Below are 17,656 nucleotides of genomic sequence, written 5' to 3' on the forward strand. Positions count from 1 at the left end.
TGTAAAATTGCTATCAATTGGCTGTCAATGTCATAGAAAATTTGTCAAAATATAAATTACCAGTATCAAAGCTACCCCTGCCCTTGCCCTAAAGGTTGTTCACAACATTTTTCTATCATTTACATTATCAGCAACATCTACTGATATCACATCATCATCAACGCATTTATTTTATTTTCATTTAGCATCTTTAGAAAATGAAAATTGAATTTTCATAATTTAATTTGATTGCCTCTCTATGCATAGAGTATATGTCAATAATAATAATAGACTTTTGACAAACACAAGACACCAAAAGTTGTTGCTTTGATAGAGTTAGAGTGAGAGAAACAGAGCAAATGGCAAAAGTTTTTCTAAGCAATTTGATTACAACAAATATGATTTGTTGTATGGTAAATAGAAATTTAAAACTAAAAAAAAACGGAAGTGTCATTTCTATTTCTAAGACTTCTCTGTCACGCCTATTACTTTAGCTAAATTAGCTTTTTTGTCTTGTGCCGTTATATTTCTTTTAAATTCAGTTTTAATTTAACCCAATTAGCAACAAAACGAAATTTTATTTAAACTTAATATGAAGTTTGAATGGTAGGAAAGAGAAGGAAAAAGTTTTCAAATTGGGTTTGTTTTAGAAATTATAAGACGATAATTATAACCTTCAACATGAGTGTGAAGGGTATATCATCATTTGCGACCCCTTAAAGTATATATTCTGGATCGTTATAGATAGCAGAATCGATATAGCCATGTCAGTCTGTATGTTGAAATCAACTTTCCGTAGCCGCCAAATAACTTACAAACATGATTCATACATTAATATATTCGCTATAGACCCGGTTCGTTGGCTATTTAAAATCTAGAATATCGGACCACAAATGGCTGAGATATAAGGAAAAAAACAGGACAACCTCGATTTTTTTTACCTATTTTTGATCTATATCTGGTTTACTAAGTTATTAATATAGACAATATGGATATCTAGTAATAGATATTTCAAAGGCCTTTGTAACGGCGTATATAACGCCTTAGTAATTTTGACATATAATGGGTCAAAATCGGAAAAAATATTTCTTAAACCGTATTTTTTTTTCACCCAAAAAATTTATTTTATCATATAATTTTTTTCACTAATAAATTATAAAAAAAATTGTATTCTATGGTCGGTCAAGCCCGACCATATAATACCCTACACTAAGTAAAAGAGCAAAAACATTTTTCTTTTAAAACTTCAATAATTTATATTTTTGAGTGATTTTCGGAAGTGAGCCTTATATGGGGGCTATGACCAATTATGGACCGATCACCATGAAATTAGGTAGTGTGATTTATGTCTATATGAAAGTTTACTATGTTGAATTTTGTGTGTATACCGAAATTTTTAAGCGATTTATGCACGTTAAAGTGATTTTCGGAAACGGGTCTATATGGGAGCTATGACTAATTATGGACCGATCGTAACAAAATTTGGTGACATGAATTTTGTTTATATAAAACTTATTTGGAGGCAAATTTGTGGAGATACATTTATAAATTAAACATTTATGACCGATAAAGTCCAATTTCGGAAGGACATTTGTATGGGGGCTTGGTGAAATAATGGACCGATTTGATGCATTTTCAATAGGCTTGGTCCTTGGGCCGAAAAAATAATATATATCAAATTTGATTGAAATATCTTCAAAATTGCGATCTGTACTTTGCGCACAATGTTTACATAGACAGCCAGCCAGCCACCCAGACGGACGGACGGACGGACATCGTTTAATCTAAGTCGATCGGTATACTTTAAGGTGGATGTTAGACTAGTATTTGTGGGCGTTACAAACATCTGCACAAACGTATAATACCCTCCCCACTATGGTGGTGTAGGATATAAATATTTAAAATTTTTATTTTAAAGTATAATTTGGTGAAGGGTATATAAGATTCGGAACAGCGAATATAGCTCTCTTACTTGTTATATTATCAAATTATTCTTGTGTCTATAATATCACAACTAGCCAACAACCGTCATGGAAATATAACCATATACGGACCAAAAAAAAGACCAAAAAAAAGACCCGTTTTTTATAGACCCCCAAAGATTTGGAGACTCGGTGTCATTTTTGCAAAAAAGTGATAATTTTCTCAGGCTCATATCTTGCAAACAGTTCGGAATTTTTATTTACTCTCTGAGGCAAAGTTGTAGCCCTTGTTATAAAGAACAAAAATTCTGAACATATTAAATAAAAAAAAAAACTTCATCTTCAAGATCAAAATCGCAAAAAAAAAATAAAAAAGTGTTTTTTACTGTGTAACAGAAACCGATCGTTTTTCAATTATTTAAACCGAATTTTTTCGGATTTTCTTAAGCTCTAATTCAAAGGTTGAATCCAAATAAAATGAATTATATTCAAATAAAAACCTTTTGAATGGAGCTAAAGAATTTATTTTGTCAGGAATGGTTTTATGGAATGAATTAAGATTTTAGTGAATTAAATTAAGCCTAAATTGAATTAAATTATTCGAAGATCTGCGCATACTTAAAGAGTTAAGTCTTTTTTGAGATAATATAAATGGAATAAGACTAATAAATTATGAATAAAATATGCAAGAAATATTTAGTTAACTTTTTCTATCTTACTGTGCAAGAAATTTCAATGTTTAATTCAAAATTTCAATGTTTAAAAATTAAGTAAAGTATTTACTTTTATCGTATAACTAACTTTATTATAATTATTTAGATATCTTTCTTTATCTTTACTCAGTATTTCAATAATATTTTATATTTAGAAATACTTTTGATACATTTGTACGATCGTCAACGAACAGTTTAATTGTTCATTAAAAATTAATTTTGATTCATTTGATTTTTTAGATAACATGTTTTTTTTGTTATTGAATACTCTGATGAGACATTTTTCATATGAGTGGTTTTAATTAAATTATATGTGATTATTTTTAATGATCTTCGGATAAGATAATCTATTAACATCTTAACAACAGAATGACGTTTCAATTCTTTGTGATAAAACTGAATCACAGAAAACCGCGTCGATATGTGGTAAGCAAACGTGCATTTTTTGTAATTTTGAAATTTTTTATTGTCAAAATTACAAATGGAATGGCAAGGGTTTGTAATTTCATTTCATTTGTAATTTCTACATTTTTCATTTGGATCGTTATAGATAGTGGAGTCGATATAGCCATGTCCGTCTGTATGTTGAAATCAACTTTCAGAAGCCCCGGTTCGGTTGCTATTTAAAATCGATGAAATCGGCACACAAATGGCTGAGATATAAGAAAAATACCAGGACAACCTCGGCTGGCAGCCTGTCCATGTAAACCTTGTGCGCAGAGTACAGGTCGCAATTTTGAAGATATTTCGATCAAATTTGGTACATATTATTTTTTCGGCCCAAGGACCAAGCCTATTGAAACTGGCTGAAATCGGTCCATTATTTCATCTAGCCCCCATACAAAAGTCCTTCCGAAATTGGACTTTATCGGTCATAAATGTTTAATTTATAAATGTATCTCCACATATTGCTCTCCAAATAAGTTTTATATATACAAAATTCATGTCACCAAATTTTGTTACGATCGGTCCATAATCAGTCATAGTTTCCATATAGACCCGCTTCCGAAAATCACTTTAACGTGCATAAATCGCTTAAAAATGTTGGTATACACACAAAATTCAACATAGTTAACTTTAATATAGACATAAATCACACGACCTAATTTCATGGTGATCGGTCCATAATTGGTCATAGCCCCCATATAAGGCTCACTTCCGAAAATCACTCAAAAATATAAATTATTGAAATTTTAAAAGAAAAATGTTTTTGCTCTTTTACTTAGTGTAGGGTATTATATGGTCGGCCTTGACCGACCATAATTTCTTACTTGTTTTTATACCCTTCAGCTTCGTGAGAAGGGTATATATAAGTTTGTCATTCCGTTTGTAATTTCTACATTTTTCATTTCCGACCCTATAAAGTATATATATTCTGGATCCTTATAGATAGCGGAGTCGATTAAGCCATGTCCGTCTGTCTGTCTGTCTGTCTGTCTGTCTGTCTGTCCGTCTGTCTGTCTGTTGAAATCAGTTTTCTGAAGACACCAGATATCTTCGGGATCCAAATCTTCAATAATTCTGTCAGACATGCTTTCGAGAATTTTGCTATTTAAAATCAGCAAAATCGGTCCACAAATGGCTGAGATATGAGGAAAAAACCAAGACAACCTCGATTTTTGACCAATTTTTGACCTATATCTGGATTACTAAGATATTAATATAGACAATATGGATATCTAATGATAGATATTTCAAAGACATTTGCAACGACGTATATAAGACCATATTAAGTTGGACCTACAATGGGTCAAAATCGGGAAAAAAATTTTTAACCCGAATTTTTTTTTCCAAAAAAAATTTTTAAAAACCAAAAAAAAATTTTTAAAATTTAAAAAAAAAAATTTTAAATTTAAAAAAAAAAAAATTTTAATTTAAAAAAAAAAAAAATTAAAATAAATTTTTTTCCAAAAAATTAAAAAAAACAACTAAAAAAAAAATAAGTTTTGTTTACCTAAAAATATTTAAAATTTTGAAGTATAATTTGGTGAAGGGTATATAAGATTCGGCACAGCCGAATATAGCACTCTTACTTGTTTTTTTTAAATTTGGTTTATCTAAAAATATTTAAAATTATGATTTCAAGCTTTATATTTGGCTCAAAATAAGCAGTTAATGATAGCTAATGAACTTTTAAAAATAAGTGGACCCCTTAATTAACAATCTCTTTGGATTTTTCAAAATCGGCATTGAAATACAGTGAGCCTCAAAAGTGAGTAACACCAAAAATTATTTGATTTTTTTAAGATAATGAAAATCCTAAAATTTATCCATCGATTAAAATTTTAAAGTTTCGGTTTGTTGGAGATTGGGTTGAATAACGATTTTCGTGATCTTAAAAAATTCAAAAAATTCGCTGGTGTTTACTCACTTTTGAGGCTGTGTGTATAATGTTGTAAAACTTTATAACAATAAATTTAAGTTGTTTAAATTTGCAATTAAATACTTTAATTAAATACAGAACTATAAACAATATTTATTATATGTTTTTTTCTTTAATGATTATTTAATAAATTGCATTTTAATTAAACAATAATAATAATAGCTATTTGCGGTATTAACTATTCAAAATAGTTCATTTATTGTTTTTAGCGGTAATTGTATATATATTTGATCACTTTCACTTTAAAAACAGACTATTTAAATATGTGGTTTTATAAAGTTGATATTTGTTATCAGCTGTATTCATAATAAAAAATTAAATTCTAAACAATTAATAACTAAATAGCTTTTCTGTGTGTAAATTAGCATAGGGAAAATTAGTTTTAGAGATTATTTTTTATTATTTATTTAAATATTGAAAAATATTTCTTATCACGTTTTCAGTAATTTCAATGAAATTCTTAAGAATTTTTTTAAAATTTATTTTACAATTATTTCAAACTTGTAATTTATGCCATAAAACGTTTTTATGTGAGAATGTTTTTAATATTTGCAAATATATTAAATTTATTTGTTAAACACTTGTCACAAATTCCAATAATTTTGGAAAATTTGTTTAACTTATCACTTGTAATTTAAATATGTACTTTTATTTTATTTGTTTAAACAAATTGTAACCGTTATGTGTGATATAAACAAACTATAAATTCTTACTAAACAATGCATGTAAATAAAATTTATTTGTTTACTCGATTTGTGAACAAAAAACAAAAATAAATAAAACTAAACAAAACGACAAGACGATGTAAAATTTACTAACTACTGGCAAGTATTAAGCCGAGTAAATGAAAATATTGCAATAAATATACAAAAAAATAAAAAAAAACATTGTTGCATTGATATCAAACGTATGAACATTTACTACACTATTTAGTTATACTGTCTTGCCTGCTGCCAGCCCAGCCAGCCTATTGTTAGAATATCACACGATAAATATCAACAAGTTGTTTTCCGTTTAGTTTTTTTTTCTTCATAAATTATTCTTTTATTTATAAAAAAAAACACAATTATGCGGCTTTTCTAATAAAAAAAAAACAAATTAGCTGCCTGATGACTTTCTTTATAAAAAAAAGTATGATATCTAGGGAATTGTAATGTGTGTGTGTTTATTAGTAAAAAGTAATGTTAACCTAGCGGTTTTTATATAAACATTTAAATAAAAACGTCAAATAATTTGAAGCTGTGATAGATCAATAAGGTATAGCAGTTTATAGAACATTAAAGGGATTTATTTCTAAGATTTTATAAAAAAATTAAAGAACAATTGAAAAAAAATATTCCAAAAATTGACTAACTTAAAAAAAGTCGTGAAAATTTCGACTTTTTTCCAATAAAAAGCTATAAGAAATATGTTTATAAAAAACTTGTCGAAAAAATTTGTATAAAAAAATTTAAAAAAAGTCGAACAGTCGATTAAAAAAAAGTCGACTAACTGAAAAAAGTCGTAACTTAAAACTTGTTTATAAAAAACTTGTCGAATAAATTTCTATTAAAAAAATTTTAAAAAAGTCGAACAGTCAATTTAAAAAAGTCGACTAACTGAAAAAAGTCGTAAAGATGATTAAAATAAAAGTCGAGTTTTTTTTTGCTATGAAATATTCAAAATATGATTTATAAAACGAAAAATGTTCTATAAAAAAAATAGTTTTAAAAAAATCGAAAAGTCGACTTATTGAAAAAGTCGTTAATTTTATTGTAATCAAAAAAATATAAAATTTTGTATAAAAACTCTTTAAACAATTTTCTATAGAAAATTTTAAAAAAGTCAAAAAGTCGATTGAAAAAAAAAAATAAAAAAAGTCGACTAACTGAAAAAAGTCGTAATGATTAAATAAAAGTCGAGTTTTTTTTTGCTATGAAATATTCAAAAAATGATTTATAAAATCTCTTCGAAAAATGTTCTATAAAAAAATAGTATTAAAAATATCGAAAAGTCGACTTATTGAAAAAGTCTTTAATTTTATTGTAATCAAGAAATATAAAATTTTGTATAAAAACTCTTTAAACAATTTTCTATAGAAAATTTGAAAAAATGTCAAAAAGTCGATTGAAAAACAAAATAAAAAAAGTCGACTAATTGAAAAAAGTCGTAAAAATGATAAAAATAAATGTCGAGTTTTTTTTTGCACTGAAATAGTCAAAAAATTATTTACAAAAACTCTTCGAAAAATGTTCTATAAAAAAATAGTTTTAAAAAAATCGAAAAGTCGTCTTATTGAAAAAGTCGTTAATTTTATAGTAATCAAAAAATATAAAATTTTGTATAAAAATTCTTTAAACAATTTTCTATTGAAAATTTAAACAAAAGTCAAAAAGTCGACTGATTGATAAAAGTCGTAATAAAAAAAGTCAAAAACCTTTTTAGAAAAAAATAAAAAATTTGATGAAAAATTTAAAAAAATTAAAATAGTCGTACAGATAATTAAAACAAAATGTCTACTTTTTATAAAAAACTCGTCAAACTATTTTTTATAAAAAATGTTGGAAAGGTTTAAAAAAAAACAAAAAGTCGACTAACTGAAATGTCGTTAACTTTTTTGAAATAAAAAAGTCGAAAACTTTTTATAAAAACCTGTCAAACAACTTTAAGAAAATTTAAAAAAAAAGTGGAACATTTTTTATATAAAAACTATTTCAAGACAATTTTAAAAAAACTAGATACTATAGAACATTTAACGAACGATTGAAAAAATAATAAAAAAGTGGATTAACTAAAAGTCGATTTTTTTTTAATGAAAAAATCGAAACGTCGACTAACTGAAAAAAGTCGTTAATTTTTTTTTATAAAAACTCCTCAAACTAAAAATCGTGAACATGATAAAAGAAAAGTCGAGTTTTTTGCAATGAAATAGTCGAAAACCTTTTTATTAATATTCTATAGAATATTTTAAAAAATTCTAAAATTCAAAATCTTAAAAAGTCAATGATAAGAAACTTGTCAAACAAGTTTCTATAGAAAATTCAAAAAATGCGAATAATCGACTTATCAAGATGAAGTAAAGATAAAGTCGACTGAAAAAAATTTAATAAAAAAATTTAGGAAGGATTTAAAAAAAAATGAAAATTTAAGAAAAATTAATTAAAAAAAAAAAAATTTAATAAAGTCGAACTCTCAGAAAGTTGACTAACAGCAAAAAGATTATAAATGAAAGAGAACATTTTATTGTAATCATTTTTATAAAAAAAATTGTCGAAAAAAGTCGAAAACTTTTTATAAAAATTTTAAGAAAAATTAATTAAAAAGTCGTAAAGGGTAACAAAAAATCGAATTTTTATAAAAAAATTATAAAAAAAAACAATTTTCTATAGAAAATTTGAAGAAAAATTAAAAAAAGTCGACTAACTAAAAAAAAGTCGTACAGATGATACAAGAAAAGTCGACTTTTTTGTAATAAAAAGGTCTAAAACATTTTTATAAAGAAAAAAACTCATTGAACAATTTTCTACAAATTTTATATAGAAAATTTGACGAAAAATTAAAATAAAGTAAAAAAAAACTAACTGAAAAAGGTCGTAAAGATGATAAAAGAAAATTTTAGATTTTTATAAAGTCTAACAATTTAATAAAGTCGACCTCTCAGAAGGTCGTTATAAAAGAAAGATAACATTTTTTGTAGAAAATTGTTCAATGAATTTTTTTTATAAAAATGTTTTAGACCTTTTTATTACAAAAAAGTCGATTTTTCTTGTATCATCTATACGACTTTTTTTAGTTAGTCGACTTTTTTAATTTTTCTTCAAATTTTTTAAAGAAAAATGTTTTTTTTTACAAAAAATTTAACGACTTTTTTCAGTTATAAAAATGTTTTCTTTCCTAAATTTTTTTATTAACTTTTTTTCATAAAAGTCGACTTTTCACATTTTTTGAAATTTGAGATTTTTATAAAGTTTAACAATTTAATAAAGTCGACCTCTCAGAAAGTCGTTATAAAAGAAAGAGAACATTTTTTGTAATGATTTTTACAAAAAAAAAAAAATTTCGAAAAAAGTCGCAAACGTTTTTATAAAAAATTTAAAAAAAATTAATTAAAAAATCGAATTTTTTAAAAAAAAACTCTTTGTATTGAAAACTCTTCAATAGAAAACTAGTTTTATCAATTTCAAGCTAAACATTTAACACCTATGATTTTAACAATTCTTAAAAAAACAAAAAGTCAAAGAGTCGACATTTTTTAAAAAAAGTCGAAAAATTTAAAAAATAATCGAAAACTCGAAACAATATTTTAAGGTAACGGCAATACGTATTATTTCGTTAGCGTTATTTTAGCAGTAACGCTATTTCCATGACAACGGCAATTTTGGTGTGACTTAAATTAATAAAATTTACATAAAAATATTAAGTTGAAAAAGGTGGTATTATATTACATTTTAACAAGCTTATCAACCGATTATAAAACGGTTGTAAGGGTAGTAATTGTAGCGGTAACGGTAACGGTAATTTCGGTCTGAACTTAATTTTTAATTTTTAATAAAATGTACAAAAATTCAAAACAAATTGACATTTAAACTTCTTTAGATTTCAGTAATCTCAATTATGTACAACAAAAATTTGTATTTTCATAATTTCAAATTATTTATAGAATAACGGTTTTAAGAGGTAACGATATTTTCTATTATTTCGATAACGGTATTTGCAGTTATGTCGTTAATGGTAGCTGCTTAGCCAGCCTTATTTTATAATATTTCAAAAGGTATGATACCTAGAACAATAATTGCTCTGTTACAACTGTTACAAAACTGTCGACACAACTAAATACACATGTCAACAAATATTTATTTATTTATGTATATGGATTTTTTTTTATATTGTATTTTTAATTTGTTTACATTTGTTGTACTCGTATTGTGTATTTAGTAAATGACAAGTTTAGGTTTTAATTTGTGTAAAGAACAATTAAATTTGCCAGCTGTAACACAACCAGAAAATGTCAAATGTCTAAATTCATACATGAAGATGAATGATGTTTTTTAAAATAAACAAAAAATCACGCAGTCTATTTTTAAATAAAAAATTTTAAACAGTTAATTAAGAAAAAAGACTTACTAAGAATATATTTTAAGGAATAAAAAAAAAACGAAAATTAATTCTGTTTAACCAATTTATCTTTTTAAATAAACAATTTTTTTAAATAAAAACTTTTTATATTAAATTTAAATTGCACTTTAAATTTCTTTTAAATTTTTAAACACTTTAGTTATTTAGTTTTCTGTTAATTATTTTCACAACAAAGTTATTCTTTGGAGAGTTAAATGCAACTGAAAAGATTTCATTACATATCTGCCATTATTAAATAAAAAAAAATAGAAAAAAACTAATAATAAAATTTATTTATTTAGTTTTCACATCTTAACAACTGTCGATTGCGTTTATTTTAGATTTTGGAATAATTTATTAGAATTTGTTGTTGTCTCAGTTATTGTTTGTTTGTTCTAGCTGTTTTAAATTAGTTAAACATTTATTTCTTTAATACATTTAAAATTTAGATTTTATTAGGAATTTGTAATGAAATTAAAATTTTCTTTTGTTTTTTAATACAATTGTAAACTAAAATATTTTAAATTAGTTATCAATCGCATTGTAATTTCTAATATATACAGCATAAGTCCTCTGAAATTTAAAGTCAAGGGAAATTCAAGGGAAATTAATTATTTCTAAATTTAATTTTCAAGGTTGCAAACATAGGAATTGAATACTGTAGTCGTATGCAGTTATTAACTTAATTGGGAATGAAGTATAAAGCCAAACCCTTAAATACATTGCAGAAAACATTAATTAAAGTAAAATCTTAATCATATTTGAGCAGAACAAAAGGTACTAGAAGATTTCAACCCAAATATTATAAAAATAAAAAAGAATCAATTTGTAAAATAATTCCAAAAAGTACCTTTTGTTCTGCGGCTCCTCATTTATGATTACTGTTTAGGCAACTTGAAATATGAAATATGTTAGACCAGGTAAAGGTTAGAGATCACTATGAAGACTGGGTGATCTTCATGAACTGTGATCTTAATGGAAAAAGTCTAATATGACTTTATTTTTGATGTCGAAATTATTCCTTAACAAATTGAACATAACATACTTTTTGCCATTATTAAATGCAACAGATAACCGGGAGGTACCTAGGTCCTAGGGGTATCAAAATTTCCTTAAATATGCTTTGTTGATCGGAGATGCTTGCTATTGAAAATAAACAAAATCGGTCCAACCAAAAATTATTTTAAACAAAATGATCGTCCGACGCACAGTGGCGTAGAACATGTGAGGCTGCAAAAATCAAAACTTCATGTGCCCCTAAAAAATATTGAATAAACCTTTTTTACACTAAATTGTCTATCGATTTTAAAAATGCTACTCTTATTACAATCAGATTTTTGGTTCAGAAGATATGGCCCTTCAAAGTTGACTGATTTTCAGTTTTCAAAAAAACAGACAATTTTTAGGTAATTTGGTCCGCTTTCAGATACAATATATCGAAAACTATGTAACTGATCACCATTGTTTTTGATTCTATTGATAGTTATGTTTATTAAAAATGGAATAAACAAAAATTGTACTGTTTGCTTTGTACTTGTCCAGGTAAATCGATATTTACCAACTATCCATTTTTTCAATATTTCTCAACTTTGAAGGAAAATAAAACAAAACTATATTTGCCATATTTTCAAAATAAGTTCTTTGATTAAATTTCAAAAATTTCCAGCTGCCCGTTCTTGCCCCATTTTGTGTTATAGGTAAAATTTTTAAAAAAAAAATGCTTCCAAAAATGACATATGACCGTGAAAAACCAATTTTTTTATCTTTTCTGCAATAATTTTAAATCATAAAAGCCTTTAAAAAGAAACATAAAAAATTAAAACATTTTTGATTTTTCCACAAATTTCAAATTTGCTAACCCATAAGTAGGCACTTGAAAGGCGTAGAACAATTTTCAAACACTCATTTCATAGGCTGATCAATTATCTATCATAAGCTTTTTAAATTTTTTGATTATCTCAATTGGTTCAAAAGTTATGATTTTTACAACGAACAATTCAAATGGCGCCACTGTGCTACGTTTAAAAATGAATTTTAGTGAAAAACTTGGTTTATTAGTGAAAACCCTTCACCAAATTATACTTAAAAATAAATTTCATTAAATATTTTTAGGTAAACAAAAATATTTTTTTTTTTCAAAATTGTTTTTAAATTTTTTTTTCGAAATTGTTTTTTTTTAAAAAAAGTTATTTTGAAATTTTTTCCAAATTTTTTTTTTAATTTTTTAAAATTTTTTTTGGAAAAGAATTTGTTATTTTGAGATGTTTGCTAATGAAAATAAACAAAATCGGTCCAACCAAAAATTTTTTTTAACAAAATGACTTCCGACGTTTAAAAATGTTTAAAACTAGTAGAGTCTTAACGAAAACCAAAGATTTTGCGAAAACAATTTTAGTGGAAAAAGCGTTTCTTAGTGAAAAATCGAATTTTAGTGAAAAACATGGTTCATTAGTGAAAACCCTTCACTAAATTATACCTAAAAATTAAATTTTTCGAAATTGTTTTTTAATTTTTTTTTTAATTTTAAAATTTTTTTTTTTTGGAAAACGAATTTATTGCAAAACAAGTAAGAAAGTATGGTCGGTCAAGCTCCACCATATCGAGCCCTTAGCACCAAATTATCGTAAGCGTAACCTCTCGAAATGAAACAAAATTATTTTCCAGATTAAGACTCGGCCATACCTTAACTACTCATCAATACTTGTTGTCAAAAGAAGATAAGCCTACATGCAGATTATGTAATACACCACAGTCTGTAGAACACATACTCGATTCTTGTCAACTGTTTACTCAGGAAAGAATCTCAACATTTGGATCAACATTACCTAGCCTACTGCTGTATTCACCATCTCATGAAAATATTAGCAAATTATTTTCCTTTATTAAAAAATGCAAACTTGTAAATAATATTTAACTATACATAATTCATATAAATATTACTATTATTAATTAACACATATATTTAAATAACTCCAGAGTTGAAGGCCTAGTTGCTCATACTCGTACTCTGTATTATATAATTTCATTTATTGTATTATATAATCATTAATAAAAAAAAAAATAAAAAAAAGATTAAAACTAGTAGAGTCTTAACGAAAACCAAAGATTTTGCGAAAACAATTTTAGTGGAAAAACCATTTCTTAGTGAAAAATCGAATTTTAGTGAAAAACATGGTTTATTAGTGAAAACCCTTCACTAAATTATATATGAAATAAATTTATTTAAATAGTTTTAGGTAAACAAAATTATTTTTTTTTTTCAAAATTGTTTTTAAATTTTTTTTCCAAATTTTTTTTTTAATTTTTAAAATTTTTTTTGGAAAAAGATTTTGTTATTCGGAGATGTTTGCTATAGTAGTAGTGTCTTAACGAAAACCAAAGATTTTGCGAAAACAATTTTAGTGGAAAAACCGTTTCTTAGTGAAAAATCAAATTTTAGTGAAAAACTTGGTTTATTAGTGAAAACCCTTCACCAAATTATACTTTAAAATAAATTTCTTTAAATATTTTTAGGTAAACAAAATTAAATTTTTTTTTTTTCAAAATAATTTTTTTAATTTTTTTTAATTTTTTTCCAAATTTTTTTTTTTGGAAAACGAATTTATTGCAAAACAAGTAAGAAAGTATGGTCGGTCAAGCTCGACCATATCGAGCCCTTAGCACCAAATTATCGTAAGCGACATTTTCTAAATTTTTTTTATTGCAAAAATTAAAATTTTATGGACCGACTGATGTTTTAGCGTTTTTAGAATATCAAAATAATAGGGGGTAAGATTTTATCGTAAGTTAATGTTTATATTTTACAGAATTTAAAAAATTTTAAAAAGACGATTTTTTCTTTTTAAGTTATCGCAAAAAATTTCTAAGTGGATCTATAAGGAATATATACTTTCTGAAAGCTAGGTTTTCATAAAATATTTTCAATGAAAAAAAATTAAAAAATTGTTGTTATCGAGGGGACCAGGTCCATTAAAAAACACCTATTTATTATGTAAAATTAAACTTTAGGGCAAAAATTCTCAAATCTCATATTCGATATCAAAATATAGTAACCGATTTAAGATGGCCCAATATGTTTCTAATTAATTTGTAAAGGGTTCCGATAACCCCTTCCTGGTATGGATATTATAGCCAAAAAACAAAAAATTCCCATTTTTGGAATTTTCAACACTTTTTTGGGAATTCGTTTTATTTTTCCACTTTGAATAGAAAAATCTATATAACTGTGAAATTTCATTAAAACCTATTTATAAATAAAAATTTAATTTCAATTTGAAAAATATGTATCTATGCAAAAATTCAATAAAAAATATTTTTTGTCATGAATTTTTAATTGTCAAAAGTTATAAATATTTTTGAAAAATAGACAAATAGTTGAACGAAATTATATTATATCGCATCATAAATTTTTAATTCTATGTATAAATTCCAAAATAATCAAAAAAAACCTTCTCCTGTAAAATTTGTGTTTTGTCGCTTACGATAATTTGGCGCTAAGGGCTCGATATAAATACCCTACACTAAGTAAAAGAGCAAAAACATTTTTCTTTTAAAATTTCAATAATTTATATTTTTGAGTGATTTTCGGAAGTGGGCCTTATATGGATGCTATAACCAATAATGGACCGATCACCATGAAATTAGGTCGTGTGATTTATGTCTATATGAAAGTTATTTATGTTGAATTTTGTGTGTATATCAACATTTTTAAAAGATTTATGCACGTGAAAGTGATTTCCGGAAGCTGCTCTATATGGGAGCTATGACTAATTATGAACCGATCGTAACAAAATTGAATTTTGTATATATAAAACTTATTTGGAGTGGAATTTGTGGAGATAGATATATAAATTAAACATTTATGACCGATAAAGTCCAATTTCGGGAGGACATTTGTATGGGGGCTAGGTGAAATAATGGACCGATTTCAGTCAGTTTCAATAGGCTTGGTCCTTTGATAGAAATATCTTCAAAATTGCGACCTGTACTTAGACTAATATTTTTGGCCGTTGCAAACATCTGCACAAACGCATTATACCCTCCCCACTATGGTGGTGTAGGGTATAAAAAATTTTGGATGAAAAAAATTCGGGTTAAAAAATATTTTTCTCGATTTTGGTCCATTGTAGGTCCAACTTCGTTACAATGGACTTTGAAATATCTATTATTGGTTATTTATATTGTCTATATTAATTACTTAGTAATCCAAATACATAGATCAAAAATCGAGATTGTTCTGGTTTTTCCTTATATCAAAGATTATAGATTTTTTGTAAAAAATTCAATTAAAACGTAATAAAGAGATGCTTGTCGCCTGAGGCTGTAATTGTGCTTCCCAGACAACTACAAACTTAACTGATTTTAAGTCTACGTTACTAGCAGCACGTGTTTTCTAAATTTTATTAATTCAACACTATTTTACAACATAAAATATATGAATATACATATGTATGTATTTACTTTATTGTAAAATTTTATTGAAATCTTTATTAATGAAAAAAAAAATCTCTTATTCGTCTGATCAAAAATAAAATATTTTTCTTAAACAATTTCTATCACGCAACTTGGCTTAAGGTTAATTAAAATTAATGTTATTTTTACTATTTATTCTATTTGTACTCATAGCTAATGTGTAAACTAGAAATAATTTTTAATTATTATTTAAACAAAACAAAATCTCTAATCTCAACAATTATGCTTTAGTTTCTTGTGGTTTAAGGTAATAATTTTTAATTAACACGAGCATGTTTTAACATGCACTTCATTTGAAAATTTTAATTAATTAATTCTCATTCATTATATAATTCAGCAAAACACATTGACTTTGAATTTTGAGTGTTTTTCAGTGTTTTCAATTAAAAATTATGTAAAAAAAATATATGAATTTTATTTTCATAATGATTCAATTAAATTCAAAGATTTTATTTTTTTCGAAATAATTAAAATGTAACCACAATTGTTTAAGATAATTAAGTTATTAAGAATGAATTAAGCATGACATTGTAAAGAATTTTTTAATAAATAGGAATTTAGATAAATTTAAAAAAAAATAAAAGTATTAAGAAAAAGTGCAACATTTTAAGGGGGAAATTTTCTAGTTTTGTCAATAGTGTGAAATAGTTGAAATATTTAATTTCAAGTGGAATATTTAATTTAAAATTTGAAACATTTTGAATTGGCCGCAATAATAATGAATAAAAAAAAGAAATCAGTAGCTGTGGCAAATTCCCTAGCTGATTTTTTGTGTGTACTTAAATAAAACAAAAAGCATTAAATCATTTTTAATCGTTTCAACAAATTGTTGTTACACAAATGACAAATATGTTTGTATTTACCACACAAATAGCCGCAAAAACAACAACCTGTTGCCTGCCTCCCACTGCAACTCTTGGGTTGAATTTTATAAACATAAAGAGTATTCCCAATTGTATGAGTATTTTGTATACAATTCCTCACAAACTCACAAACAAATGTAAACATTCTTAAATTTTTACAGAAATAAACATGATTTTATAATGTCAACTTAAAATTGTTTTCCTTTTTTTCATTCTTTCTTTTTTTCTTTCCTTTGTACTTACCGTTTGATTGAGATGCTTTATTTGTATGAGTATGAAGAAGAAGAGTATTAAAGGGGAAGAGAATATTGCCTTATACTCTTGTTATGTAGACGACAATATTTGTTGTTGGTTAATGATGATGATGGAGGATTGAATAAAGCAATGAATTGATAGAGCAAGTGTTGACGTTTCGCACTGTGTGTTGTAGAGTTGTTGTGAAGGTAAATCCTTGCAGCTGGGTTTTTCTTGTCTGCCGGATTTTTTTTTGGTGAGATTTTTGTGGTTTGAATTATAATTTCCTTTTTGTAAAATTTTCAGCAGCTATTGTTGTTGTTGCTGGTATTATATTTATTGGGTGAAATATTTCATCAAGAGAATTCCTAAGGGAGATTATGTATTTTTTTTTAATATTAGTAAGATGGTTTTATATAAATTTTAGTTATAATTAAAAAATAATGAAATAAAGAAGCATTAAAATGGAAACAGATATGGACGAAGATAAGCAGTTTGAAATAAATTATAAAAAAAATATTTAAAAAAAGAGCTTCGAATTAATTTGTTAAATTTAAGCTTAATTCACTGAAAACTTATTCCAGAATTAAAAAATTTCAGTCAAACCCAACAAAACACACTCTTTACTTTTGAATGGCTTTAATTTGAATCGAATTCGTTCATTCATTGTTGAACTAATTCATAATGGAATTAAATCAAAATAAAATTCATAAAACTTTTCAATGTTGAAGTTTTTGAAACTAACAATAATTATCTAAAGGCTATTTGTAGTAGATTTGAATTGAAGGTATATTGAATCATTTAATAAATTGTATTAGCTATTTTGTAATGTATTTGAATTTCATTTATAATAAAATTCATTTAACCTATGAATGATTCAATATTTGTTAATTCAATTGCATTACAATTTCATTCAATTTGTTTTGTTTTTAATCATTTACAAAGTTAATTGAAAACAAGAGATCTACATAGCCTTCACCAAATTATAATAAAAAT

The 17,656-nt window shown here is 25.3% G+C and overlaps 1 protein-coding gene across 2 annotated transcripts in view; it reads right to left on the reverse strand.

Moving 5' to 3' along the window:
- The window catches only part of Vmat (Vesicular monoamine transporter), a 56,905-nt gene extending 39,861 nt beyond the window's left edge, over nucleotides 1–17,044 (reverse strand). The window contains exon 1 of one of the 2 annotated variants that reach the window (XM_065513625.1): nucleotides 16,670–17,044. The gene's annotated coding sequence lies outside the window, so the exon portion shown is untranslated. The remainder of the gene's footprint in view (nucleotides 1–16,669) is intronic. The other variant, XM_065513624.1, reaches the window with a different exon arrangement.
- Nucleotides 17,045–17,656: the final 612 nt, after the last annotated feature.

This window comes from Calliphora vicina, chromosome 5, assembly GCF_958450345.1.
Source record: "Calliphora vicina chromosome 5, idCalVici1.1, whole genome shotgun sequence".
In the NCBI taxonomy this organism is placed as follows: Eukaryota; Metazoa; Arthropoda; class Insecta; order Diptera; family Calliphoridae; genus Calliphora; species Calliphora vicina.